Consider the following 27,898-nt stretch of genomic DNA (forward strand, 5'->3'; position numbering starts at 1 on the left):
GTTTGGGGGCAGAGCCCGAGGAGGGTGGGGTTTGGGGAGGGGAGGGACTTCAAGGCCATAGAGTCCAGTTGCCAAAGTGACAATGTGAACTGATCTCGAACGGCTGGAGATCAGCTGTAATAGCAGGAGATATCCAGCTAGTACCTGGAGGTTGGCAATCCTCGCTGCCACACCGTGCTGCGTCTTGCTGGATCAAAACCAGCAGAAGTTCAGCTGTTTACTTCGGAGTAACTTCTGGGACAAATGACCTGGCAGTCATTTCTCATTCCCTTGTATTCCTGTGCCTCGGACACTGTTCCTGCTTGTTCCCTTACGAAATGCGCAAGTTTGCAGCGTTGGGTTTGAATGTGCGCGTTCTTCCCGTTCTCTGCACTCTTTTAAGGAATCTGTTTTCTCTCTTTTCATGCAGGTAACTTTCTTGTGGTGACAGATGAGACATGAGATCGTCGGCTTCCAGGCTCTCCAGCTTCTCCTCAAGGGATTCATTATGGACCCGGTAAGGAAGTAATAAGACGGTATATAGGTCAGGGCTTTGTCGAGTCTTCAGGATTTCTAATTGCATGGTGCTTTGCAGTCCTTACAAACAGCCTGGCATCTAGGGCTGCCAGCCTCCAGGTGGCGGCTGGAGATTTCCTGCTGTAACAACTGATCTCCAGGTGCCAGAGATGAGTTCACCTGGAGAAAATGGCAGTTTTGGAAGGTACACGCTATGGCATTATACCCCATGGAAGTTCCGCTAGGAGAGGGACTGTGGCTCAGCGGTAGAGCATCTGCTTGGCATGCAGAAGGTCCCAGGTTCAATCCCCGGGCATCTTCAGTTAAAGGGACTAGGCAAGTAGGTAGGGTTGCCAGCCTCCAGGTACTAGCTGGAGATCTCCTGCTATTACAACTGATCTCCAGCCAACAGAGATCAGTTCACTTGGAGAAAATGGCCAGTTTGACAATTGGACTCTATGGCACTGGGGGACTCTGCCCCCCAAACCTCCCACCGGTGGTAAAGAGTGACCTGGCAACCCTACAAGTAGGTGATATGAAAGACCTCTGCCTGAGACCGTGGAGAACTGCTGCCAGTCTGAGTAGACAATACTGACTTTAATGGACCGAGGGTCTGATTCAGTATAAGGCAGATTCATGTGTTCATGTGTCACTTCCAGGTTTACCCCGGAAGCAACGGGGATGCTCTAGCACATTTCTTTGAAAATTCTGTGGAAACCATAGAGATTTTGGAGGAGTGTGCTAGAGCATCCATTCTTAGATTTAATCCCTGGGATTGCTGCTAATAATAACAAACTAACATCATGAGTAATAATATAGCTTTTAAGTAACACATTGCAGCGCTCGAAGTACTTTTTATATATTATTTCAGTAATCTTTACAACAACCTGGGATGGTAGGCTGTTATTATTTTCTTAATGTGGGCGAGGGCGGAGGAGGGATAAAAATGGATACTAGTCATGATGCATCCCTATTCTCTCCAGGATCAGAGGAGCAGGCCTATTATATTAGGTGCTGTGGAACACAGGCAGGATGGTGCTGCTGCGGTCGTCTTGTTTGGGGGCTTCCTAGAGGCTACTGATTGGTCACTGTGTGAACAGACTGCTGGACTTGATGGACGTTGGTCTGATCCAGCATGGCTTTTCTTATGTTCTTATGGCTGTAGCAAGAGTCAGGAGAGGGTTCCTTCTTCCCTTCTTTCTTTTCCATGCAACTGTACTCCCTTCGGTCTTCTCCACTCTTCCAGTGGTAGGGTTGCCAACCTCCAGTTACTAGCTGGAGATCTCCTGCTATTACAATGGATCTCCAGCCGACAGAGATCAGTTCACATGGAGAAAATGCCCCCCTTGGCAATTGGACTCTATGGCATTGAAGTCCCTCACCTCCCCAAACCCCGCCCTCCTCAAGCTCCACCCTAAAAATCTCCTGCCGGTAGCCAACCTGGCAACCTTATGCGGGGGGTATACCATGAGAAAAGGAAGAGGAGAAGAAGAAGAGTTGGTTTTTATACGCCGACTTTCTCTACCACTTAAGGAAGACTCAAACCGGCTTACAGTCTCCTTCCCTTCCCCTCTCCACAACAGACACCCTGGGAGGGAGGTGGGGCTGAGAGAGCTCTTAAGAGAACTGTGACTAGCCCAAGGTCACCCAGTTGGCCTCATGTGTAGGAGTGGGGAAACCAACCCGGTTCACCAGATTAGTGTCCGCCACTCACATAGAGGAGTGGGGAATCAAACCCGGTTCTCCAGATCAGAGTCCACCATGCCAAACCACCGCTTTTAACCACTACACCACCCGGTCCCGAAGATATGAGGGTTCCAGTCCATGGAAAAGAACACACCACACTGGGTTCTGATCCCTCCGGGAGATAAGACAGATGGACCATTGGTGTGATCAGGGCCGGTGCTACCATTAGGCGAACTAGGCGCAGAACTGGCCTGAGGGGCACAGTTTTAAACAGATTTGTTTCTTGGGGGGGAAATGCAACTGAGAATTTTTAAAAAAATATTTAAGATAAGTACCACAACAGTGCTATGGAATATAATTAATTATAATGTCCTAAAAAGTTTTGTGCTTTTATTTTTCTATGAGACATCTGTTTTTGGAAATTGGTTAGCAATGGGGGGGGCCACAAGCAGTTAGCCTTGCCTAGGGCACGAAAATGACTGGCACCGGCCCTGGGTGTGATCGAGTAGAGTTGCTGTATCTTACACATCGCCTCTGGCTGAAAACGAGAACCAGATTTCACTCTCTGGTATCAGAATGCGCTGTCGTAAGTGTTCATTCAAACTGTGAAAGAGATACACATCCCTTATCACAATGCGAGTCGTGTGAGACATCGCCGGGAATGTTGCGAGCCTGGAAGGGGGAAGCGGGGGGGGGGGCGGTGGTTTGCAGAGCACATTTTTCGTCCCAGGCAATCATGCAGAATGCGGAACAGCCCACGGTTGCCTCCGTAAACTTTCTGTTTGCTCATCCGGCGAACGGCGGCTGCCCGAGTGCTATTTTAGAGCATGTAGTGTACTTTAGAAAACCACAAAAAGCCACAACTGAGATAACATGGAAATCCTGAGCTGACCTGACCGCAGCTGAAGAACTAAGGGATTGTAGACAGCTAAATCCAAGCGCAAAGTTGAAGATGTAAGGTTATGACCGCTTCAAAAGCCCACCTGCAAAGAAAGGCATAATTCTCTCCTTTGGGGCAAACACAGAAACCTTAAAGAGCCAGTGTGGTGTAGTGGTTAAGAGCGGTGGACTCTAATCTGTATAACCGGGTTCTTCCACATGAGCGGCAGACTCTGATCTGGAGAATAGGGTTCGATTCCTCACTCCTCCACATGAAGCCAGCTGGGTGACCTTGGGCTAGTCACAGTTTTCTCTGGACTCTCTCAGCCTCACCTACTTCACAAGCTGTCTGTTGTGGGGAGGGGAAAGGAAGGCGATTGTAAGCCGGTTTGATTCTCCTTAAAAGGTAGAGAAAATTGGCATATAAAAACCAACTCTTCTTCTTCTTCTAACTCTGTTGCCATATGAAATGGCTAAGGCTTGGTTCAGATGTCATGCAAAACCATGGTTTAGTTCAACAGACAAGTGTGATTGTGTGAATGCAGGCTGTTCTGCTAAGTATGGTTAGCTAGGGACAGGGTTGCCAACTCCGATTTGGGAAATTCCTGGAAGTTTGGGGTGGTGCCTCGGGAAGATGGTGTTTGGGGAAAGGAAGAAGAGCAGGAGGGATGTGATGCCGCTCTAGGACTTTCTCATAGACTCTACTGTATATCACAGAGCCTGCCCTCCGAAGTTGCCTTTTCTTCCAGGGGAACTGATCTCTGTATTCTGGAAATAAGGTATAATTCCAGGAGCGCTCTAGTTTCCACCTGGAGGTTGGCAACTGTAGCTAGGGACCATCAATCCAGGATCCGAAACCATGATTAGAAGCTGGCTTATTAACCGCAGTTAGTCTTATGATTTTGCATGGTGTATACATTTGGACATCCTAGTTTAATCCTAGCTGGTTTCCTGGCATCGGAAAGTAACCCATAGTTAAAATAAACAGTGGTTTTGTGTTATGTCCAACCCAAGCCTAAAGCTGTTTTCAATTCAAATGACACCAACAAGGCTGTTCGTAGCATCTGAATACAGCCTCCGGCTTAAATGAATCTTGTTTATTCCCAGCCTCGCACGCTTCCCCTTCTTCCTCTTGTGCGTGATTGAGGGTTTCCTCATTTGAAAGAAGCCATAGTCTTCATGCGACATCTGAATCCAGTAAGGTTGCGCAATCCCTTAAAGATGCAGTGATGAGGCATTTCTCATCTACACCAGCGTGCTGTAGTGGTTAGGAGCGGTGGACTCTAATCTGGAGAACTGGGTTTGATTCCCCACTCCTCCACACGAGTGGCGAACTCTGATCTGAAGAACCAGGTTCGATGCCCCACCACCACTAAACATGAAGCCTGCTGGGTGAACTTGGGCTAGACCCAGGTCTCGCTGAGCTCTCTCAGCCCCACCTACCTCACAAGGTGTCTGTTATGGGGAAAGGAAGGGAAGGTGATTGTAAACTGGTTTGAGTCTCCTTAAAAGGTAGAGAAAATTGGGGTATAAAAACCAACTCCTTCTTCTCTTAGAGTTCACAAAGTAGTTAAACATTTGGTCTACAATTGACCGTTTCTTGAGACTCTGAGACTCTCTCTTAACCAAATACAGATTGCTTATATTTGGGCTAAACTGAGTTTCCAAACTGCATTCCCGTGTTTCTCAAGGGCAGCTGTCACTTCGATATTCTAGATCAGGGATTGCAAAACTGAGCACCAGAGCAGACCTTGTACTAAAAGGGACGGGAAGATGGGGAAACAAAACAACACCCAATGTCACATCTTTTCTTTCGCAAGGGAAAAGGCAGGGGGAGGGGAAATTTTCCCTGGGAAGGAGAGGGGGGAGAATATCAAGGCAGGGGCCCCTTTCCGTAGGGTTGCCAGCTCCAGGTTGGGAAATACCTGGAGATTTGGGGGGTAGACCCTGAGGAGGGTGGGGTTTGAGGAGGCCAGGGACATCAATGGCGTATAATGTCATAGAGTCCATTTTCCAAAAGGGCCATTTTCTCTATTGTCTGGAGATTACTTGTAATCTCAGGAGCCACCACCTGGAGATTGGCAACTTCAACAGCACAGACTCCCTCCCATCCTCTTCCACCAGAGGTGCAGAGACTGAGGGAGCGTGGTATACCTGGAGGTAATGGGGAATTGCATATGTGTACCTTTCTAAGGGTTCCCCCTGTTTTAATCGGGGAGGGGGGAGACCCCATGCTTCAAATACAACAAGTTTGGGAAATGCAGTTTTAGATTGATAAGAAGATGCCATCTGCTCAGATAGAGCAATGGTCCATCCATACTTAGGGTTACCAACCTCCAGGTAGAGCTCTCTCAGCCCCACCTACCTCACAGGGTGTCTGTTGTGGGGAGGGGAAGGGAAGGTGACTGTAAGCCGGTTTGATTCTTCCTTCAGTGGTAGAGATAGGGCTGCCAACCTCCAGGTAGTTGCAGGAGATCTCCTGCTATTACAACGGATCTCCAGCCGATAGTGACCAGTTCCCCTGGAGAAAATGGCCCGCTTTGGCAACTGGACTCTATGGCATTGAAGCCCCTCCCCAAACCCTGCCCTCCTCAGGTTCCGCCCCAAAAACCTCCCGCCGGTGGTGAAGAGGGACCTGGCAACCCTATCTGTACTGCCTGTTCTCACTGGCAGTGAGAGGACCAGATTAGGGTTCGAAGACCATCTGGGACGCCATGTGAGATTCTTTGCCCTTTTAACTGAAGTGGCACCCCATCAGAGGAGAGAGGACCAGACCAATGTTGGCTCAGATATTGCGCACACAATTGTATTTAAAAACACAGGGCCTACAATACAGGCTTCCTAAAAAGCACAAAGAATAATTGGTCACAAATATTACAAACACATAAACTAGGGTTGCCAACCTCCAGGTACTAGTTGGAGATCTCCAGGTATTACAACTGATCTCCAGCCTATAGAGATCAGTTCCCCTGGAGAAAATGGTTGTTTTGGCAGCTGGACTCTATGGCATTGAAGTCCCTCCCCTCCCCAATCCCCACCCTCAATCTCAAAAACCTCCTGCCCGTGGCAAAGAGGGACCTGGCAATCCTAACATTCACAGTTGATGCTAATACATAACATGAGAAAAATCTGACCAGACACATTTCAGCCTTTTAGAGGCCTTCCTCAGTGGCCATACATACCCAGTTTCACAATACACATCCTGACATATACACAAACATTGTTCAAGATAAGAAAAAATAAAAGCCTTTTATAATGCGTGGCTTTGTGTAAAATATAGTTAGTCCATGTGTCTTATAACATGGCTTTCGGCTCAAACCTTGTACATGATGTCCAGAGTATCAGGATGTATATTACATCAAAATGTTAGTTTTGGATCCAGATGTCACATTAAGACTTTGTCTGGTTTTCTGCAACGTCTGTATCGGATATGGCTGGTTGGTCTCCTGTGGATCAGATATAGCCAGAAGCACCTGGTCGGCCACTGTGAAAAGACCGCTGGAATTGATGGGCCTGGGTCTGAACCACCATGGCTTTCCTTATGTTCTTATGGAGGACATGACTATTGATGGCTACTGGTCAAAATGGATACTAGTCATGATGCATCCCTATTCTCTCTAGTATCAGTGGAGCATGTCTATTATATTAGGTGCTGTGAAACTCAGGCACGATGCTGCTGCAGTCGTCTTGTTTGTGGGCTTCCTAGAAGCACCTGGTTGGCCACTGTGTAAACATGCTGCTGGACTTGATGGGCCTTGGTCTGATCCAGCATGGCTTTTCTTATTTCCTTCTGTCTTCTTTGTGGGCTTCCTAGAGGCACCTGGTTGGCCACTTTTTGAACATGCTGCTGGACTTGATGGGCCTTGGTCTGATCCAGCATGGCTTTTCTTATGTTTTTAAGACTATGGCTTCTAATCTGGTTCTCCAGATTAGAATCCATCGCTCCTAACCACTAAAACCCAGCTGGCTCTTGGTCACCACAGTCTGTAGTTCTGTAGACAGAATTTTTTTAAAAGTCAAACCAAACACACAAACAAACAAGACTGCTAACTGAAGTGCCATAGTTGGTGTGCATCAGTTGGAGATTTTCCTGGATACAGATGGGAGCTTCGGGAGACTGAAAATATTGAAATATTTGCAATATGGCTTGATGAACCATCTCAGTTTTCCTCCCCTGCATAAGCCTCATGCACCAGCTGCCCTTACAGCCTGCCAGTTACTTCAGGATCTTCCACAGTGAACACACACAAACACACACATGAAGCTGCCTTATACTGAATCAGACCCTTGGTCCATCAACATCAGTATTGTCTAAGACTAGCGGCAGCTCTCCAGGGTCTCAGGCAGAGGCCTTTCATGTCACCTAATGACTGGTCAATTTCAACTGAAGATGCTGGGGATAGAACCTGGGACCTTTTGAATGTAGGGTTCCCAGCTCTGGACTGGGAAATACCTGGAGATTTTTGGGGCAGAGCCTGAGGAGGGCAGGATTTGGAGAGGGGAGGGACTTCAATGCCATAGAGTCCAATTGTCAAACTGGCCATTTTCTCCAGGTGAATCTCTATCAGCTAGAGATCAGTTGTAATAGTACCTGGAGGTTGGCAACCCTGTTTGCATGCCAAGAAGATGCTTTACCACTAAGCCATGCCCCCTGCCTATTTAGCTTAGGATGGTGGAACAAGAGGGGGAAAGGCTCCTGCCTTCCCTTCCCCGCATTTTCCCTGAGTCAAAATGCCCCGGGTGGGGACTGATTTGTGTAATGACATAACTTTCCAATCACCTATTGCCTGGTCCATTTTAACTGGCGATGCCGGGGATTGAACCTAGGACATTCTGCATGCCAAGCAAATGCTCCCCCGCTGAGCCACAGCCCTACCCCAGGGTGAACTCCATTTGTGAAGCTGACTAATACTGAGTCAGACTATTGGTCTAAAAAGGTCAGTGTTGTCTACTCAGACTGGCAGCAGCTCTCCAGGGCCTAGAGTTGCCAACTCCAGATCTGGAAAATTCTGGAGATTTGGGAGTGGAGCCTGGGAAGGGAGCTCAGCAGGGGTGTGATGCCATAGAGCCCACCCTCTGAGACAGCCATTTTCTCCAGGGGGACTCATCTCTATACCCTTGAGATCAGTTGTAATTCCAGGAGATCCCCAAGCACCACCTGGAGGTTGGTAACCCTACCAAGGTCTCAGGCAGAAGTCTTTCACATCACCTCCTTCCTGGTCTTTTTCACTGGAGTTTGAGCCTGGGCTGGGACCTTCTGAATGCCTAGCAGAAGGTCTTCCACTAGGGTTGCCAACCTCCAGGTAGTAGCTGGAGATCTCCTGCTATTACAACTGATCTCCAGCTGATAGATATCAGTTCACCTGGAGAAAATGGCCGCTTTGGCCATTGGACTCTATGGCATTGAAGTCCCTCCCCTCCCCAAACCCCGCCCTCCTCAGGCTCCACCCCAAAAACCTCCCACCGGTGGCAAAGAGGGACCTGGCAACCCTATCTTCCACTGCCCCCATAGCTCCTCCCACAATGTCTCGCGTTGCACCGCCAGACAAAACTGTTGCTGTCATTCTTGTAATTAACAAAGGGTGAGCTATCCTGGCTCAAGAGAATGTTAATTAAAATATTCATTAATAAATCTCTCATGTTAACATTGTTGCTACTGGTAGATGTTACTAAATGTTGGTGTTCTTGCATGGATGTGAGGAAAGTGGCCTGGCAACCCCATCTAACACTCTAACCACTACACAACAGTGGCCACACTTCTACACCAAAGTTATCCCCTCCTGAGATTTCCCTTACAACAGGAATGCGGCCATAAGAACATAAGAAAAGCCCTGCTGGATCAGACCAAGGTCCATCAAGTCCAGCAGTCTGTTCACACAGTGGCCAATCAGGTGCCTCTAGGAAGCCCACAAACAAGACGACTGCAGCAGCATCGTCCTACCTGTGTTCCACATAACAGGCATGCTCCTCTGATCCTGGAGAGAATAGGTATGCATCATGGCTAGTATCCATTTTTACTAGTAGCCATGAATAGTCCTCTCTTCCATGAACATGCCCACTCCCCTCTTAAAGCCATACAAGTTGGTAACTATCACCTCCTCCTGGGGCAGGGAGTTCCATAATTTAACTATGTGTTGTGTGAAGAAAGACTTCGTTTTATCTGTTTTGAATCTCTCACCCTCCAGCTTCAGCAGATGACCCCGCGTTATAGTATAGGAGAGAGGGAGAAAAGCTTCTCCCTGCCATAGCATGCATAATTTTATAGACCTCTATCAAGTCTCCCCTGAACCGCCTTCTTTCCAAGCTAAACAGCCCTAAATAGTCCTCTTTATTAGCTACAACTACCCATAGGCCTTTCTCCTCCCACTCTGAGATATTTTCTGCTGTGATTGGAGAACATTCTGAGACAGAACAAGAATAAAATCAAGAGGTTTTTTTAGAGTATCTTTATGGCTACAGTCTAAACAGGTAATAAAACTGGAGCCAGCATGGTGCAGTGGTTAAGAGTGGTGGTTTGGGGTGGTGGACTCTGATCTGGAGAACCGGGTTTGTTTCCCCACTCCTCCACATGAGTGGCAGAGGCTAATTCGGTGAATTGGGTTTGTTTCGAAGCCAGCTGGGTGACCTTGGGCTAGTCACAGCTGCCTTAGAGCTCTCTCATCCCCACCTACCTCACAGGGTATCGGTTGTGGGGAGGGGAAGGGAAGGTGATTACTAGCCGGTTTGATTCTTCCTTAAGTGGTAGAGAAAGTCGGCATATAAAAACCACTTCTTCTCCTCCTCCTCCTTGTCTATTATAAGTTTCTGAACCCTGTTCATAGATCATTTCTCTTTTGCATTGTTCTAACCAAGCAGTTCTATAGAATTCTAAGTTTGGTTGACCTTTCAGAAGAAGCGAATGCACATTGTCATCAATCTGACAGAGGTCTGCCCTGTGTCAAGATATATTCCTTTCCTTCCCCCAAAGTGGACCCTTTTCTCCAAAAATTGAAGATCCCTCCAGAATTTCTTCTTCTGATTGGTCAACAGGCCAGGTGGCTGGGTTGACAGCATCTTCACTTATATAACTGGCTTACGACTTATATCTAACCTACAAAAATCATGTTTACTGCTTAAACGTCTCTTAGCTATAATTCACGCCTCACATACAGGCTGAGGTTTATTGTTTCCAGACCAAATGAATTCATGTTAATTGCATCAACATCCCATAATCCTCTGCAAGGCACCACTGAGCACATAGCAAAGCCAAAATAAATATGCAACTAAAATGTAATGGAATATTATTAAAAACACATTCTCCCATTATTTTTGGCAATCAAGTCAAAGCTGACTTATGCCGACCCCGGGTGGGGTTTTCAAGGCAAGAGAAGTTTGGAGGTGGTTTGCCATCGCCTGCCTCTGCGTTACAACCCTGGTATTCCTTGGAGGTCTTCCACCCAAATACTTGCCAGGGTCGAGGCTGAGAGCAGGTGACCGGCCCAAGGTCACCCAGCAAGTTCCCATGGCAGAATGGGCATTCGAACCCGGGTTTCCCAGATTCTAGTCCAACACCTTAACCACTGCACCATGCTGTCTCTCTCCATATTTATGCCCCCACATTTTTGTGGCTGGGGTTGTTCCTTTGAACTGTTCCTCCTTAGATGCAACATAAAGAAAAAGACAAATATTCAAGAAACCCTTTGCCCTTAGACTCAACCTTCATTATTCCTATCTTTGTAATGTCTTCACCTTAATTTATCCCTTGGGCCTGATCCCTAGACTTTGACTCAGCATTAGGGTTACCAACTCCGGGTTGAGAAATAGCAGGAAATTTGGGGGGTGGAGCTTGAGGAGGGCAGCATTTGGAGAGGGGAGGGACTTCAGTGACATAGAGTCTAATTACCAAAGGAGCCTTTTTCTCCAGATGAACTGGTCTCTGTCGCCTGGAGATCAGTTGTAAGAGCAGGAGATCTCCAGCCACCACCTAGAGGTTGGCAACCCTATCTATAATAAATCCATAAGGTTTCTGGCAATTCCTAGAGGGGCGTGATGCGACTTTTGGGGTTTCCCCCGGAGGTGATGTCAAGTTGTTGTTTCCCTCCACCCCTCCCCCATATTCATGCCCCCTGCCCCCTGGTCACTCGCTGGTTGCCTGGCCCAATGCCACTGGATAGGGTTGTCACGTCCCTCTTCACCACCGGAGGGAGGTTTTTTGGAACAGAGCCTGAGGAGGGTGGGGTTTGGGAAGGGAGGGACTTCAATGCCATAGAGTCCATTTGCCAAAGCAGCCATTTTCTCCATGTGAACTGATCTCTATCGGCTGGAGATTAGTTGTAATAGCAGGAGATCTCCAGCTAGTAACTGGAGGTTGGCAACCCTACCACTGGAAGAGTGGAGAAGACCGAAGGGAGTACAGTTGCATGGAAAAGAAAGAAGGGAAGAAGGAACCCTCTCCTGACTCTTGCTACATCCAGCGTGGTGTGGTGGTTAAGAGCAATGGTTTGGAGTGGTGGACTCTGATCTGGAGAACCGGGTTTGATTCCCCAACTCCTCCACATGAGCGGCGGAGGCTAATTTGGTGAATTGGGTTAGTTTCCCCACTCCTCCACACAAAGCCAGCTGGGTGACCTTGGGCTAGTCACAGTTCTATTAAGAGCTCTCTCAGCCCCACCGACCTCACAGGGTGTCTGTTGTGGGGAGGGGAAGGAGATTGCAAGCCGATTTGAGTCTCCCTTAAGTGGTAGAGCCGGCATATAAAAACCAACTCTTCTTCTTCTTCTACACTTGCGTTCACACAATCTGGTCATAGCAGGGCCACTTTTGCTTTGCATTCTTCAAACTTCCATGGTGGCTGGCACAACATTCCCTTTCCAATCCGTTACCATTTAGAGCAGCTCCCTTCTCCAGCACCCCGTCTCTGCCTCCTGGCCTGGCCCCAGACTCTGATCTGCTGCGCTTTCTCTTTCTTTGCCGGATGCCGGGGTTCCAAAGTCCAGGCCTTATGGCTTATTGTTCTTCCTGCCGGCCGGGAAGGGCAGAATGTGTTTGTCAGCGTGACCGGCTCTCGCATGACAACATCGAAAAACAAAGGCAAAACTGAATCAGCGCATCAGTCAGCTTTATCATGCGCCGCTCGTGCGCGGCTTAGTTGTCCAGGCTGGCTGTTTGTGTGTGTGTGTGTTGCGGCAATTTTTCGAGACAGCTTGTTGTGAGCAGCCCTGGCAACGGGATGACTCTGCTTTTTCAGCAGCCTGCTAGGAACGATGCACTGAGGCTGGAGGTTTTTAAGCCCTTTAAGCAGTACCGCTGAAATCCAGACAATACAGTGCAGTGGATGGGTGACCTTCTAGTATATGGCCACCGTTGGCTGTGGGGGAGGGGGTGTGGCTCAGTGGTAGAGCACCTGCTTGGCATGCAGAAGGTCCAGGTTCAGTCCCCAGCATCTCCAGTTAAAGGGACTGGGCAAGTAGGTGATGTGAAAGACGCCTGCCTGAGACCCTGGAGAGCCGCTGCCGGTCTGAGTGGACAATACTGACTTTGATGGACCAAGGGTCCGATTCAGTAGAAGAAGAAGGAGAAGAAGAGCTGGCTTTTATATGCCAACTTTCTCTACCACTTAAGGCAGAATCAAACCGGCTTACAATCACCATCCCTTCCCCTCCCCACAACAGACACCCTGTGAGGTAGGTGGGGCTGAGAGAGCGTGACTTGTCCAAGGTCACCCAGCTGACTTCGTGGATAGGAGTGGGGAAACAAATCTAGTTCACCAGATTAGCCTCCACCGCTCATGTGGAGTGGGGAATCAAACCCAGCAGCTTTGTGTGTTCATGTGTTTCTCTTTTGACCACAGAGCATGGAACGATAGAAGAAGAAGAGTTGGTTTTTATACCCCGCTTTTCTCTGCTGTGAGGAGTCTCAAAGCAGCATACAATCACCGTCCCCTTCCCTCCCCGCACACACCAGGCACCTTGTGAGGTAGGTGGGGCTGAGAGGGTTCTGAGAGAACTGTGACAGGCCCACGGTCACCCAGAGTGGTGCAGTGGTTAAGAGCGGTGGGCTGGAGAACCGGGTTGGTTTCTCCACTCCAACACAAGCCAGCTGGGTGACATTTGGCTAGTCACAATTATCTTTGAACTCTCTCAGCCCCACCAACCTCACAAGGTGTCTGTTGTGGGGAGGGGAGGGGAAGGGGAGGAAATTGACAGGTAGAAAAAAATCAGCATTAATAAACCAACTCTTCTTCACGTGGAGGAGTGGGGAATCAAACTGAGTTCTCCAGATTAGAGTCTGCCGTTCTTAACCACTATGTCACTCTGGGCCTCACTGAACTGTGACAATGCAGGAAAAGTCTCCAGCCTTGATCTCTTCCTCCTGAGGAAACTTCCTGTATGAACTCAAGTGCTCAACATGCAACAGGGAAATGTCCCATGTCTGTTCCCATGTGTGCATGGGGAGGAAGGAGTCCAGAACACCACCTCTCAAGGCCAGACAACTACTGACAGGCAGATTTCTAAACCCACCCCTCAGTTACACGGGTCATAATGGAATCAGGGAATTACACGGGGTGGCCCGTGTAGCTCCCGTAAAGCTCTGTTGTGGTCCACCCAATGAACTGGTGTGCTCCTTGGAGCACGTGATCCTGCCAAGAAAGGGGTGCTTGACAGTATGAGGGCTTCTGGTACGATCTCTAGGGTTGCCAACCTGCAGGTGCAAGCTGGAGATCTCCCGCGAGTACAACTGATCTCCAGCCGACAGAGATCAGTCCACTTGGAGAAAAATGGCTGCTTAGGCAATTGGACTCTATGGCACTGAAGTTCCTCCCCTCCCCAAACCCCACCCTCCTCAGGCTCCGCCCCAAAAACCTCCGGCCGGTGGCGAAGAGGGACATGGCAACCCTAAAGAAAGGTTATGTTCTCCCTTAGCCCCGAGACATCTGAGCTCTTTGTTAAGCCTATTCCCCCCCTATTCCTTCCTACTGTGGTGTTAAGACGCGTGGGGAGGACACACTAGGTCGGAGACGGAGTTCAAAAAGCAACCGCGTTTATTGTGAACAGGCACAGAACTGGAGAACATAGTGCAAATGGCCCTGCTTATATGCTCCCTTGGCCGCCCGCAGCCACTCCCCCCCGATCCGTGATAGGGGAGAAACAACCCCGGGTTACCAGTGGCGCATGCCGGCTTGGGACCAATGGCGCGTACCAGTTTGGACCAATGGCGCATGCAGGACTTAGGATCCTTCGTCCAGGACTCAAGCTCCTAAGTTTCCCCTGCATATCGCCTAACTATCTACATACATAACATGTGGTTCCTCTTGAGGGTCCCTTCCTATCCCCTGTTGCTATCTAGCAGAGAGACTACCCCCTTCCCCCGTCGGCATTTATAGTGTTAGCATTAGCAAAATGTCATCTATCATAAGGAAACAAGGGTTTCTTTTTCCAACCCTTCACCACCATACTAGTAGGGGGCGGGGTGTTAAATGGCTCTTTTATTCCTGATGCTAGTTTACAACAAACACTCCCAGTTTACCACTGCAGTTTCCGAAACAGTTTGCCCATGTTTCCGCATCTAATTAAGCCCTGAACCCTCCCTGTTTACCCCCTTCCGCCCCCGGTCCCCTTCAGATCTGAGCTGCTGGTTGCTTTAACTCTGAAATCAGCTGGTGGGTGTATCTAAAATAAGCGCACACTGCAAAACAGAAAGACTTACGTTTCTGCAGCACATGGGTTCAGCGAGATGAACTGCAAGCACTTAAATTGTCCTTATTTGACCTATTTCCTTGTCTTGCTCTTGGATAAATCACAGTCCCTGCCTTGGCCTTTCAGAGATAAAAATGTTGTCAATAGGTGGCCAACTCATATTATGGAGAACATGGGATGGGCCTGGGATCCCCACCCTACATAACAAATAGGTGTGAGCTGCAGGTTATCTTCAATTTCTGTGCACACAGTGCCCAGTTTGGATCATGGACGCAGCACACATGGACAAGGGGTTTCAGCTTTCCCCTCGCACAGATTTTCCAACCTGATGTGTCCTGGGGTGCACTTTTTGGCCCATTAGGGAGACCCACATCTATCCCAGTGGTCATGCACGTTTTTCTAGTGAGCCAAACAGTACCCCCTGGACCATTATTTAGCCCCTGTCCCAATGCTCAGCTGAGCATCAAGAAGACAAAAGTAATGACTACAGGAGAACTACACAACTTTAAGGTTGACAATGAGGAAACTGAAATTGTTGAAGATTTTCTATTCCTTGGCTCCATCATCAACCCAAAGGGAGACTGTAGCCAAGAAATCAGAACGAGATTGAGACTGGGAAGGGCAGCCATGAAGGAGCTAGGAAAGATTTTGAAGTGCAAGGATGTGTCACTGGCAACCAAGATCAGGCTAATTCATGCCATCATATTCCCTGTTACTATGTAAGGGTGTGAGAGCTGGACATTGAAGAAAGCTGATAGGAAGAAAGTAGATTCCTTTGAAATGTGGCGTTGGAGGAGAGTGTTACAGATACCCTGGACTGCCAAAAAAAACAAAAAAACAAATCAGTGGGTTATAGATCAATTCAAACATGAACTGACCCTAGAAGCTAAAATGACTAAACTGAAGCTATCGTATTTTGGTCACATTATGAGAAGACAAGAGTCACTAGAAAAGACAGTCATGCTAGGAAAGGTTGAGGGCAGCAGGAAAAGAGGAAGACCCAACAAGAGATGGATTGACTCAATAAAGGAAGCCACAGCCCTCAATTTGAAAGATTTGAGCAAGGCTGTCAAATATAGGAGGACATTGATTCATAGGGTCGCCATGAGTCGAAAGCGACTCGACAGCACTTAACACACACACAATGCTCAAATTTTCTCCCTTATAAATAAAGGGTGCTGCAAATTTCCTGGCAAGCAAATTCAGCGGATGAACTTACTGTGTTCAGCTGTGGTGATCAGACATGAGCCGATCTCCAAATCTACCAGGTTTGTGTTGAGTTTGTGTCGGCGTTTTGCAAAACGGTGCATGCGCAAAAGCACCACCAATCCAAACAGATTGGCTGCTATTAAGGTCACTAAGGACTACTTAGATGAACACCGAATGGTAATTAAACCAACAACAACACACAACAATTCTTTATGACTGAATGATAGGAAGTGTTAACCATTTAAACAACAACCTGCAGAGAAAAGCAGTGGCACAATGGAGGGGGGAGTAGAACTGCATTGGGCTAGGAAACAACTCACCACCCCAAAAAGCCAATTGTTATGTTCTGCACTGATAAGATGGAATGGCAAACAGCCACGAATGGGTTGACAGACAGCAACCATGTATGCAGGGTCAATTTTGATGCTCGCTCAAAGCTCTTTTTAAAAATGCGACCTTTAAAATGCCTATTCACCGTCCCGATGCAAAAGGAGAAATTCCACCCCCACTCTCCTGCTCTTTCGTTCCTTCATTTGCTTAGCCATTAGCAACTGCCATTGGCATAGCTAACTCACGGCTGTGATTTTGCATGCCTCCTTGAGGGGATTCTTCGAGGCGGGGGTGGAGCAAATGCAAAAGGTCATGTTAAAGAGGCTCTTAAGAAATGGGAAGTAGGTATGTGCCGGCTTCGCGGTCACTTCCTGAATGACGGCTCAGCGTGAAAAACTAAAAAAGATATATTTATATGCAGGGCACTTCAGCCTGGAACACGCTGCTAATTACAAAGCATAAATGACCAATGTGCTGCAAAATCAGCTCCCTGAGAAATCAGCTACCCACTGGACACAGACAGACACACTCTCACTGCTACGTCTTAAGTGTTCTGTGCTAGGCAAGGGCATTTTGAATCATGATAGAGGTCTCCTTAGTAATATAGCACTGAGGACAACATCTGAGTCAACAACTGAGTCCACCACTCCAAACCACTGCTCTTAACCACTACACCACGCTAGCACGTTGGTTAACTGGATGTGGCATGAGCTAGAACCCACTTAATCATAAGTAAGAAGAGTGTGTTTGGTTGACGTTATGGGTGTGTGTGCACATAATGGGATCAATGCAAAGCTCAAATGTATTCAAGATCAACACAAGGACTATTCACAACAGCAGCAGACAATGATTGTACCAACTTCCTAGCTTGGCTAAACTAATTTAACCTCATCAGTGAGTGAGAAAACCTTCATCTGGATCCATGTCTAGATGAATGCAATCAAACTTCCTGAGAAATCCTGATCTGGCAATTTTGTAATCTCTCTTTGAAGTTGTTGGCATTGATGATGAATGGTTACAGGTTGGCAGCAGAAGACCAAAAATGTTCTCCCACCTCTTTCCATGTGTGTGTTAAGTGCCGTCAAGTCACTTCCGATTCATGGCGACTATGAATCAATGTCCTCCAAAACGTCCTATCCTTAGCAACCTTGCTCAGGTCTTGTAATTTGAGGGCTGTGGCTTCCTTTATAGAGTCAATCCATCTCTTGTTGGGCCTTCCTCTTTTCCTGCTGCCCTCAACTTTTCCTAGCATGACGGTCTGTTCCATAATGTGACCAAAATACGATAGCTTCAGTTTAGTCATTTGAGCTTCTAGGGTCAGTTCAGGCTTGATTTGATCTATAACCCACTGATTTGGGTTTTTTTTTGGGGGGGGGGGTCAGTCCAGGGTATCCGTAACACTCTCCTCCAACACCACATTTCAAAGGAATCTCTTTCCTTATCATATACATAAAACGAGACTTGTATCCATTTCTTGTTGTGGACAAACGTCGGCAAGCTCGTACATTAAATATTTATCCCCGTCTGACAACAAACCAGTGGTTTTCTCAGCGTCGTTTAAGAATGAAACGTCCCTGATCACTCCTGGGGGAGGAGTAGAAAGAGCAATATATCATACAGAGTGTGAAATATCCTTCTGAGAATGAAAGAGGTTGTGCAACGGCAGCCCTTTTTCTAGGCACTCGTCAGGCTACCAAGATTTCCCACCCACCCCCTTTCAATTGTCGGAGGCTTTATGTGATGAACTTTGAGAAGCTCTGATTTAAGTGATGTGTCTGGATGGAAGAAGCAGGCCATTATCCAGAGTTTGTGTGTTATCTAGTAATGGCAACCTGCGACTGACCTGTGGGGCTATTGACTGGCTCGTATGAGATAAAATGGATGGTCCCAGCTGGGTCCAAATGGACAAACAAATTATAAGACCTTCCCATCTGCCTAGGATTGACATTAATGAATATTACCACCGATTTCTCTGTTTTTTGCTCTCAGCACAGGGTTACCCGACACAATGGGGTCAAAGGGACTTTTCCAGCAGAGACTACTAAATGGATACCTCCCCTCACACACACGCACACACATACACACAACCCCTCAATTGTCTGTTCTATTTCCCTTGCATACTTATATCCTACACAACATCAGCACAACCTGTGAGCAAAAAGAAGACGAGTTGGTTTCTATGCCCGCTTTTCTCTACCTTTAAGGAGTCTCAAAGCAGCTTGCAATCACCTTCCCCTCCCATCCCCACAGCAGTCATCCTGTGAAATAGGTGGGGCTGAGAGGGTTCGGAGAGAACTGTGACAGGCCCACTGTCACCCAGCAGGCTTCACGTGGAGAAGTGGGAAATCGAACCCGGTTCTCCAGATTAGAGTTGCTGCTCATGTGGAGGAGTGGGGAATCAAACTTGGTTCTCCAGATTAGAGTCTGCCACTCTTAACCACTACACCATACTGGTGAAGTAAAGATACATGAACACATGAAGCTGCCTTAAACTGAATCAGACCCTTGGTCCGTCAGTCAGTATCATCTATTCTGACCGGCAGTGGCTCTCCAGGGTCTCAGGCAGAGGTCTTTCACATCACCTACTTGCCTAGTCCCTTTAACTGGAGATGCCGGGGATTAAACCTGGGACCTTCTGCGTGCCAAGCAGATGCTCTACCACTGAGCCACGGCCCCTCCCCAACACAAGATAATCTTCCCATAGCCTTTGTATGGAACTTGCATAGTGTCAGCTGTTAAGAGAATTGTCTGTAGCATGGAAATCCCCCATTCAAGTGTCAGCTCAGCCACAAACTTGCTGGATGGCCACAAATGAAGGGCATTATGGGAGGTGAGAGTGCACTTTGTAATGTGGCTGTAAAACCTGCCATGTACAACTGAATTACCGCCAGCCTTTTCTTCCACATTAACCTCATTCACCTGTGACGTAAACTGCTCAAAGAGCCTCATTAGAAAACACCCTCAGTGTCAATACTGTACACTGGAGTACACGTCCTTGTTGGATCAGACCGGTGCCAAATCAAAGTAGGAGGGAAAGTCCCACTATAGGAACCGAATGGGATCTTGTTGTGAGGTCTTGCTTTACTGGTCCCCTCAAAAGCAACAAGGGAATGCGGCTTCCCTAAGAGGGTGCAGAGATTGCAATTCACACATTACCAAGTCCTCCTCAGGTCCACTGTGGGTCCCACAGATCAAATATACTCACGGGTGTGCTCTCAGAGTCCCATGCTTGGAATTTAAATTCCCAGGCATGTGTAGACTCAGTTTGGATTGGATTGTGGGGCATTGGGGGCAGGGCTGGTGCCAGTCTTTTTTGCACCCTGGGCAAGGCTAACTACTTGTGCCCCCCACATTGCTAACCAAAAACTGTGCCCCTCAGGCCAATTCTATGCCCCTCTGAGGTCTGTGCCCTAGGCGATCGCCTAGTTCGCCTAATGGTAGCACCGACCCTGACTGGGGGGAGGGAGGAGTTCAAGCCTTCCTGCTGTGCTACTTTCCTGACCTGAGAGCCAGCGTAGTGTAGTGGTTAAGAGCGGTGGTTTGGAGCAGTGGACTGTGATCTGGAGAAGCGAGTTTGATTCCCCACTCCTCCACATGAGCGGTGGACTCTAATCTGGCGAACTGGGTTCGTTTTCCCACTCCTACACACGAAGCCAGCTGGGTGACCTTGGGCTAGTCACAGTTCTCTTAGAGCTCTCTCAGCCTCACCTACCTCACAGGGTGTCTGTTGTGGGGAGGGAGAGGGAAACCTCTAAATTACCTCCCACTCCCTTCCTCTCCGACCTCCCAAGGAAGCCTGTTCCACTAAGGAACCGCTCGAACTGTTAGAAAATTCTTTCTGTTTAGCCGGAAACTCTTTTGATTTAATTTCAACCCGTTGGTTCTGGTATCTTTCTATCTAGTACATTCGTATCCTGCGCTTAGTTATTTATTTAGTACCTTTTTACCCTGCCCTGCAGCATGCAAGATTTTCCCTTTTTCATTTCATCCTCACCACAACCCTGTGAGGTAGGTTAAGTGGAGAGTGCCTAGCCCAAGATCACCCAGGAAGCCGAGCAAAAATTTGAACTTGGGTTAACCAGAGATTACTCCAACCATTATACCATGGTGGCCAAGAACAATGTAAACAGAGAGCAGTCCTAAGCAGGTCGACTGAAAAGTAAGCCCCGTTTTATTCAGTGAGGCTTACTCCTAGGAAAATGTTTGTAGGACTGCAGCCAAAAAAAGAGAGGGGTATTTGAATTCACTGGTGTGTAGGGTTGTCAACCTCCAGGTGGTGGCTGGAGATCTCCTGCTATTACAACTGATCTCCAGCCGACAGAGATCAGTTTCACCTGGAGAAAAGGGCTGCTTTGACAATTGGACTTTATGGCATTAAAGTGCCTCCCCTCCCCAATCCCACCAGGCTCTGCCCAAAAAACTTCCTGCCAATGGTGAAGGGGGACCTGGCAACCCTACTGGTGTGAGATTTGTGACTCAGATCTAGACCACAACTTTGAAACAGATAATGTAGCTGCTGCTCATAGTTTCAGATTGAATGGGTAGGGTGTTGTTGTGCTGATTTCTCTCCTCTTGAAGGAAGCGGGTGCCAGATGCAATGGAAATCACTGCACTGTCTTAACCTGGTATCAGCTTTAAATGGCAAGTGTTGCTTTCCATTTCATGATGGAAAGTTCACAAACAGGGCAGTTGTGCCTCGGATTGCCAAACTCCAGGTGGTGGCTGGAGGTCTCCTGGGATTACAACTGATCTCCAGCCAACAGAGATCAGTTCACCTGGAGAAAACTGGGCCAGTCACAGTTTCTCTGAACGCTCTCAGCCCCGCCTACCTCACAAGGTGTCTGTTGTGGGGAGAGGAATGGAAGGAGATTGCAAGCAGGTTTGATTCTCCTTAAAAGGTAGAGGAAGTCAGCATATAAAAGAAGAAGAAGAGGCAGAAGAGCTGGTTTTTATATGCCAACTTTCTCTACCACTTAAGGAAGAATCAAACCGGCTCACAATCACCTTCCCCTCCCCACAACAGACACCCTGTGAGGTAGGTGGGGCTGAAAAAGTGTGACTAGCCCAAGGTCACACAGCTGGCTTCACGGGTAGGAGTGGGGAAACAAATTCAGTTCACCAGATTAACCTCCGCCCATCTTCTTCTTCTTCTTGGCAGGCAATTTTTTTTTTTAAATTAAATTCAAAATTATTATTTTTCCAAAACGCATCTTAAGGGCTTACTGGGGCAATTAAGGCACCAGATTAAAATGAGCAGCTGAGGGTGCCCATAGCCAACCATGCTACATTAGCTCTCAAGAAATTCTTTATGTAACTGCTTTTTTGGCAAATGCATTTGGGTTACAACAGCATCACTGCTATGCAGCCTCTGTTCATTTTAGCAGAGCCTGTTGGGCAATTTCTCATCCTTCCTGACTGACTCCCATCTGGCGAACATCTGTGGCCCTGGCAATGCCCGTGTAATCTCTCTTGTTCTCTGATGGCCAAAACAATGAGTGGTTCCCGGGCTTAAACCTTTACTCCACTGCCAGGAGAGTAACTTTTGTGTTGCGTCGTAAAATAGATAGGCGGCAATCAAAAGGGTGGTGGGTAAATACGTACATTTTAAAATACATATGTTTTGAAACATACGCAAGCAGACTCAGATTAAATAAACAGAGATGCCTTTGGCATGTTAAAGATTGACACGTTTGTTGTGGCATCTCCGTTTGTCAATGGATGCATGGCAGATGTCATGGGATGCATGGCAGATGACGGTTTCAGAGAGTATCTAGGCTGGTCTGCAGTGGAACAACAGGATTCCTTCCTTCGCCAGAGCTTTGACAATTGAAAGTTTATACTCCGAAAATCTTATTGGTCTCTGAGGTGCTACTGTAACAGCCCCGTGGCGCAGAGTGTTAAGCTGCAGTACTGCAGTCCAAGCTCTGCTCACGAAAGTGCTCGATCCCAACAGAAGTCGGTTTCAGGTAGCCGGCTCAAGGTTGACTCATCCTTCCAAGGTCAGTAAAATGAGTACCCAGCTTGCTGGGGGTAAAGTGTAGACGACCGGGGAAGGCAATGGCAAACCGCCCCGGAAACATATTCTGCCTTGTAAACGTCGGGATGTGACGTCACTCCATGGGCCAGTAATGACCCGGTGCTTGCACAAGGGACTACCTTTACCTTTTTAAGGTGCTGCTGGACTCGAATACATGGCAGATGACATACTTCATGCATCTGACAAAGTGAGCTCCAGCTGACAAAAAAAGCTTATTGACAAAAGTTTTTTGCCACAAGGCTCTTCGGTTGGTGCAGACTAACATGGCTTCCATTTTGAAATGGAGTCTGACCGCCAATGCGGTATAATAGTTTGCATTTAGGACTAGGATCTGGGAGACCCAGGTTCAAACCCCCGCTCTGCCATGGAAACTCGCTGTGCCATAGGGTTGCCAGGTCCCTCTTTGTCACCGGCGGGAGGTATTTTGGGCCGAGCCTGAGGAGGGCGGGGTTTGGGGAGGGATTTCAATGCCATAGAGTCCAATTGCCAAAGCGGCCATTTTCTCCAGTGGAACTGATCTCCATTGGCTGGAAATCAGTTGTAGTAGATCTCAAGCTAGTACCTGGAGGTTGGCAACCCTACTGTGCAACCTTGGGCCAGTCACACTCAACTTAACCTACCTGACAGGGCTGTTGTGAAGATAAAATGGAGGAGCAGAGAATGTCAGCCCCTCATTGTCCCCATTGGGGAGAAAAGTGGGGTATAAATAACATAAGTACATAAACTCCTCTTTTCAAACGGGTACCATCCATAGGAAAGTCGTGCTGCACCTAGTTTTATTCCCATACGTTTTCGGTGCAGATTGCATGGGTTGGGGGTGTGGCAATGTAAACAACTTTCAAATCAAGACTGTAAAAAGCTGCTGTAGGCGAAGCTAAGATCGACTTGACTTTTACCCAGATTCTTTAAATCCTGGTAGTTCAGCATGAATAAAGGAAGCCACAGCCCTCAATTTGCAAGACCTGAGCAAGACTGTCAAAGATAGGACATTTTGGAGGACATTGATTCATAGGGTCGCCATGAGTCCGAAGCGACTTGACAGCACTTAACACACACACAGTTCAGCATGAAGAAGCTAGAAAAGATTCTGAAGTGTAAGGATGTGTCACTGGCAACCAAGATCAAGTTAATTCATGCCATCCTGTTCTCTATTACTATGTATGGGTGTGAAAGCTGGACAATGAAGAAAGATGATAGGAAGAAAGTAGAATCCTTTGAAATGCGGTGTTGGAGAAAAGCGTGACGGATACTGTGGACTGCCAAAAAAACAAATCAGTGGGTTATTGATCAGATCAAGCCTGAACTGACCCTAGAAGCTCAAATGACTAAAATGAAGCTGTCGTACTTTGGTCACAGTGGGTAGCCGTGTTAGTCTGTCTGCAGTAGTAGAAAAGAGCAAGAGTCCAGTAGCACCTTAAAGACTAACAAAAATATTTTCTGGCAGGGTATGAGCTTTCTGAAGAAGTGAGCTGTGGCTCACGAAAGCTCATACCCTGCCAGAAAATATTTTTGTTAGTCTTTAAGGTGCTACTGGACTCTTGTACTTTGGTCACATTATGAGAAGACAAGAGTCACTGGAAAAAGATAATCAAAGAGGAAGACCCAACAAGAGATGGATTGACTCCATACAGGAAGCCACAGCCCTCAATTTGCAAGACCTGAGCAAGGCTGTTAAGGATAGGACGTTTTTGGAGGACATTGATTCATAGAGTCGCCACGAGTCGGAAGGGACTTGACGGCACATAACACACACACACACACACACAGCGTAGGGAGGTTGTAGATCTGATTGAATGACTGAGGTTGGTTTGTAAAAACTGTTTTTTGGGGAGGGGGGGTTTACACCCAGTAATTCAACAATAAAGGATAGGGACAAATCTGCAAAGTAAATGTGGGTAAGGTTCCTTTAAAAAAGAAAGAAAGAAAATGTGGCGTGACGGGGGGGGGGGGGAACAGAAAAACAATCTCTTGGTCTTTTTCTTCTGAAAGAATGTACCAGCAGGCTGCCTTCCCTAAGAACTGACCCTGGGCCAATATGTTTTTCTCTCTCACTGGGAGTACGGATGTGGTTCCCTGCCCTCCCCTAGCATGAGCCTTTTTATTAAAAAAAACAAAACGGAACAAAGGGATCTAATTGTTCACAATAAAAAGGGAAAGCCAGTACCTTCTCCTGCTTTCTCCTGGCATTAATGGAAGGATATCTATTGCCTCACTCCCCGGGCAAATTAAACCAAACTCTGACATTTCCACAATGCTTTCCTTTTCCTAATAGCATGAGAGAAGGCAATAATTGTATTCTGGGCCTTGTACTCATGCTAGTCCCAAATCCAGCACAAGAATGACAATATCTCACTTCTACATAGGGTGGCCAACCTCCAGGATGGGCCTGGAGATGTCCCAAAATTACAACTGATCTCCAGACTACAGAGATCACTTCCCTTGGAGGAAATAGCAGCTTTGGAGGGTGGACATGACTCCTCTGTTGTCCCTCCTCTCCCCAGACCCCATCTTTCTAGCAGCTCGGGGGGGGGGGGTCTTTGCTAACACCCATGATCATTTAACTGGAGATGCCAAGCACACCCGGCTCGGTGGTAGAGGATCTGCTTGGCATGCAGAGGGTCCTAGGTCCAATCTCCAGATTGAGTAGTAGAGAGCCGGCTAAGGCTGTCTTAACAGAAAGCCAGCGTGGTGTAGTGGTTAAGAGTGGTGATTTGGAGTGATGGACTCTAATCTGAAAAACCGGGTTTGATTCCCCGCTCCTCTGTGTGAGTGGTGGACACTAATCTGGTGAACCGGGTTGGTTTCCCCCACTCCTACACATGAGGCCCACTGGGTGACCTTGGGCTAGTCACAGCTCTCTTCGAGCTCTCTCAGCCCCACCGACCTCACAGGGTGTCTGTTGTGGGGAGGGGAAGGGGACTGTAAGCCAGTTTGATTCTTCCTTAAGTGGTAGAGAAAGTCGGCATATAAAAACCAACTCTTCTTCTTCATTATTGGCCCCCAGGCAAAGCAGTGCCCTGGGGCCCTTACCTACACAACCACTCACAGGCATAAAAATGTAAATAGTCCATAAAATTAAAGATATATTTATTGGTGCTTCCATAATGAACAAGCCCTTTCTTACATTATACGTCAGTACTGATTCTTAATCCAAACCCAAATTAACATTAATATTGTTCATTATCTTTAGTAAAACACATGCTAAATATACATTTTCCATTACAAATATTTATAGTTTAGTATAGTATTTATTCATTGACAGCAAGTCACAACATAGATTAGGATGGGGCCCCTATGCTTGTGGGGGCCCCCTGAGCATGCCCATGCGCTAAAACGGCCCTGGATCCAGCATGGTGTAGTGGTTAGGAGCAGTGGACTCTAATCTGGAGAACCCAGTTTGATTCCTCCCTTCTCCACGAGTGGCAGACTGTAATATGGAGAACCAGGTTGGTTTCCCCACTCCTACACAAGAAGCCAGCTGGGTGATCTTGGGCCATTCACAGTTCTCTCTGAACACCAGGGTCATCTAGTCCAACCCCCCTGCACAATGCAGGAAATTCGCAACTACCTCCCCCCCCCAACCCGTGACCCCTACTCCATGCCCAGATGTAGCATACTAATGTAAAGTGCATGGCTTTATTCTAAACTATTTCACGGAGTTGTTGTGAGGATAGCAAGTTCACAATAGCCCTAATCCGAAAGCACTGATTTTTTTTTTTTTAAAGTATAAGTAATAAAGACACCATAAAGCTTTCCCACTGGTGTGCATGGATCCTGGAGAGGAAGGGGAGAAAAGATAAAAACCCTGACTGTTAGCTAGCCAATGATAATGCCGGTGACTGGGAAGAAGGGGGGGAAAGAGAGACAGAACCGCTCCTCCTATTGGCTGCGGCCGCCGACCAGACCCCGCGGGGGGGGGGAATGAGGAAAGAGCGGCGCGAGAGGCTCGCGTGGAACCTTCACGGCTGCGGCAGCGACCGCAGCCGGCGCAGGCGCAGTGGGCGCGAAGGGGAAAGCTGGAGGGAGATGCGAAAGAAGGGAAAAAAGGGGGAAGTGTGTACGCGCACAGCGCCTGCGCAGAGCCGCTTCCTTGTTTTCCTCACGTGACACAGCGGGGGGGGGAGAGAGAGAGAGAGGGAGGCGGTGCGTCGGTTTGTGTCGGAGCGAGCGCGTGCCGCCTCGCGCCGGTGGGAAACTGTCAGCGCGCGAAAGGGGGCGCGCGCTCTCTCTCTCTCTCTCTCTCTCTCGCTCTCCCTCCGCCGCGTGCACGCGCCTCGCCCGCCTTGCCTGTGGGTGGCGGAGGAGGAGGAGGCGGCTGCAGGAGGCCGCGCGGGAGCGCGCCGAGCTCGAGCGGAGGGGGGGGGGGTGGAGCGCGCGCGCGTCCCAGCGGGCAGGCAGGCAGGCAGGCAAGAGGAGCGGCGGGGAGACTCTCGCTGTCCCCGGCGCCTGGGATCGCCGCCGCCCGCTTCTCCTCCTCCTTTCTTCCTCCTCCTCCGCCCTCCCTCCGTCCCCCCCTAACTCCGGCTTGGGGGGCGCAGCTGAGGGGGGGGGGCCCGCCTGCGCAAGTTAGTACTACGCCAAGGGGGGCGGGCGGGAGAGGTGGTTTAAAGAAAAAATTGGAGGAGGGAAAGAGTGAGTTGTCTGAGGAGAATTTCGCCTTGGGGGGGGGGGGGTGTCTTTTTTTCCTTTCCAATTTTCACGAGAATTTCCCCTCTCTTTTTTTGCTCTTTTTTGCTTTCCAATTTTCAGGAGAATTTCTCCCCTTTTTTGCTCATTTTTTTGCTTTCCAATTTTCAGGAGAATTTTCCCCTTTTTGCTCATTTTTTTGCTTTCCAATTTTCAGGAGAATTTCTCCTCTTTTTTTGCTCATTTTTTTGCTCTTTTTTTTTGCTTTCCAATTTTCAGGAGAATTTTCCCCTTTTTGCTCATTTTTTTGCTTTCCAATTTTCAGGAGAATTTCTCCCTTTTTTGCTCATTTTTTTGCTCTTTTTTTTTGCTTTCCAATTTTCACGAGAATTTCTCCTCTTTTTTTGCTCTTTTTTGCTTTCCAATTTTCAGGAGAATTTCTCCCCTTTTTTTGCTCTTTTTTTTTGCTCTTTTTTGCTTTCCAATTTTCAGGAGAATTTCTCCTCTTTTTTGCTCTTTTTTGCTTTCCAATTTTCAGGAGAATTTCTCCCTTTTTTGCTCATTTTTTTGCTTTCCAATTTTCAGGAGAATTTTCCCCTTTTTGCTCATTTTTTTGCTCTTTTTTTGCTTTCCAATTTTCAGGAGAATTTTTCCTCTTTTTTTGCTCTTTTTTGCTTTCCAAATTTCAGGAGAATTTCTCCCTTTTTTTGCTCATTTTTTTGCTTTCCAATTTTCGGGAGAATTTTCCCCTTTGCTTATTTTTTTGCTCTTTTTTTGCTTTCCCATTTTCAATAGAATTTCTCCCTTTTTTGTTCATTTTTTTGCTTTCCCATTTTCAGGAGAATTTCCCCCTTTTTTGGCTCTTTTTGGCTCTTTTTTCCTTTCAAGTTTTCAGGGTTTTTTTTGGGGGGGGGTGAGAAAGGGATGACAGGAAGATAAGAAGTGAGGACGGGATCTCCTT

The 27,898-nt window shown here is 47.7% G+C and overlaps 1 protein-coding gene across 6 annotated transcripts in view; it reads left to right on the forward strand.

Moving 5' to 3' along the window:
* The first annotated feature begins 438 nt into the window (after positions 1-438).
* ASAP1 (ArfGAP with SH3 domain, ankyrin repeat and PH domain 1) overlaps positions 439-27,898 on the forward strand; it is a 147,795-nt gene continuing 120,335 nt past the window's right edge. For 5 of the 6 annotated variants that reach the window (XM_056854156.1, XM_056854160.1, XM_056854161.1 and 2 more), the window contains exon 1: positions 26,822-26,876. The gene's annotated coding sequence lies outside the window, so the exon portion shown is untranslated. Of the gene's footprint in view, positions 497-26,821; positions 26,877-27,898 lie in introns of those variants that run through there. The other variant, XM_056854157.1, reaches the window with a different exon arrangement.

This window comes from Euleptes europaea, chromosome 8, assembly GCF_029931775.1.
Source record: "Euleptes europaea isolate rEulEur1 chromosome 8, rEulEur1.hap1, whole genome shotgun sequence".
In the NCBI taxonomy this organism is placed as follows: domain Eukaryota; kingdom Metazoa; phylum Chordata; class Lepidosauria; order Squamata; family Sphaerodactylidae; genus Euleptes; species Euleptes europaea.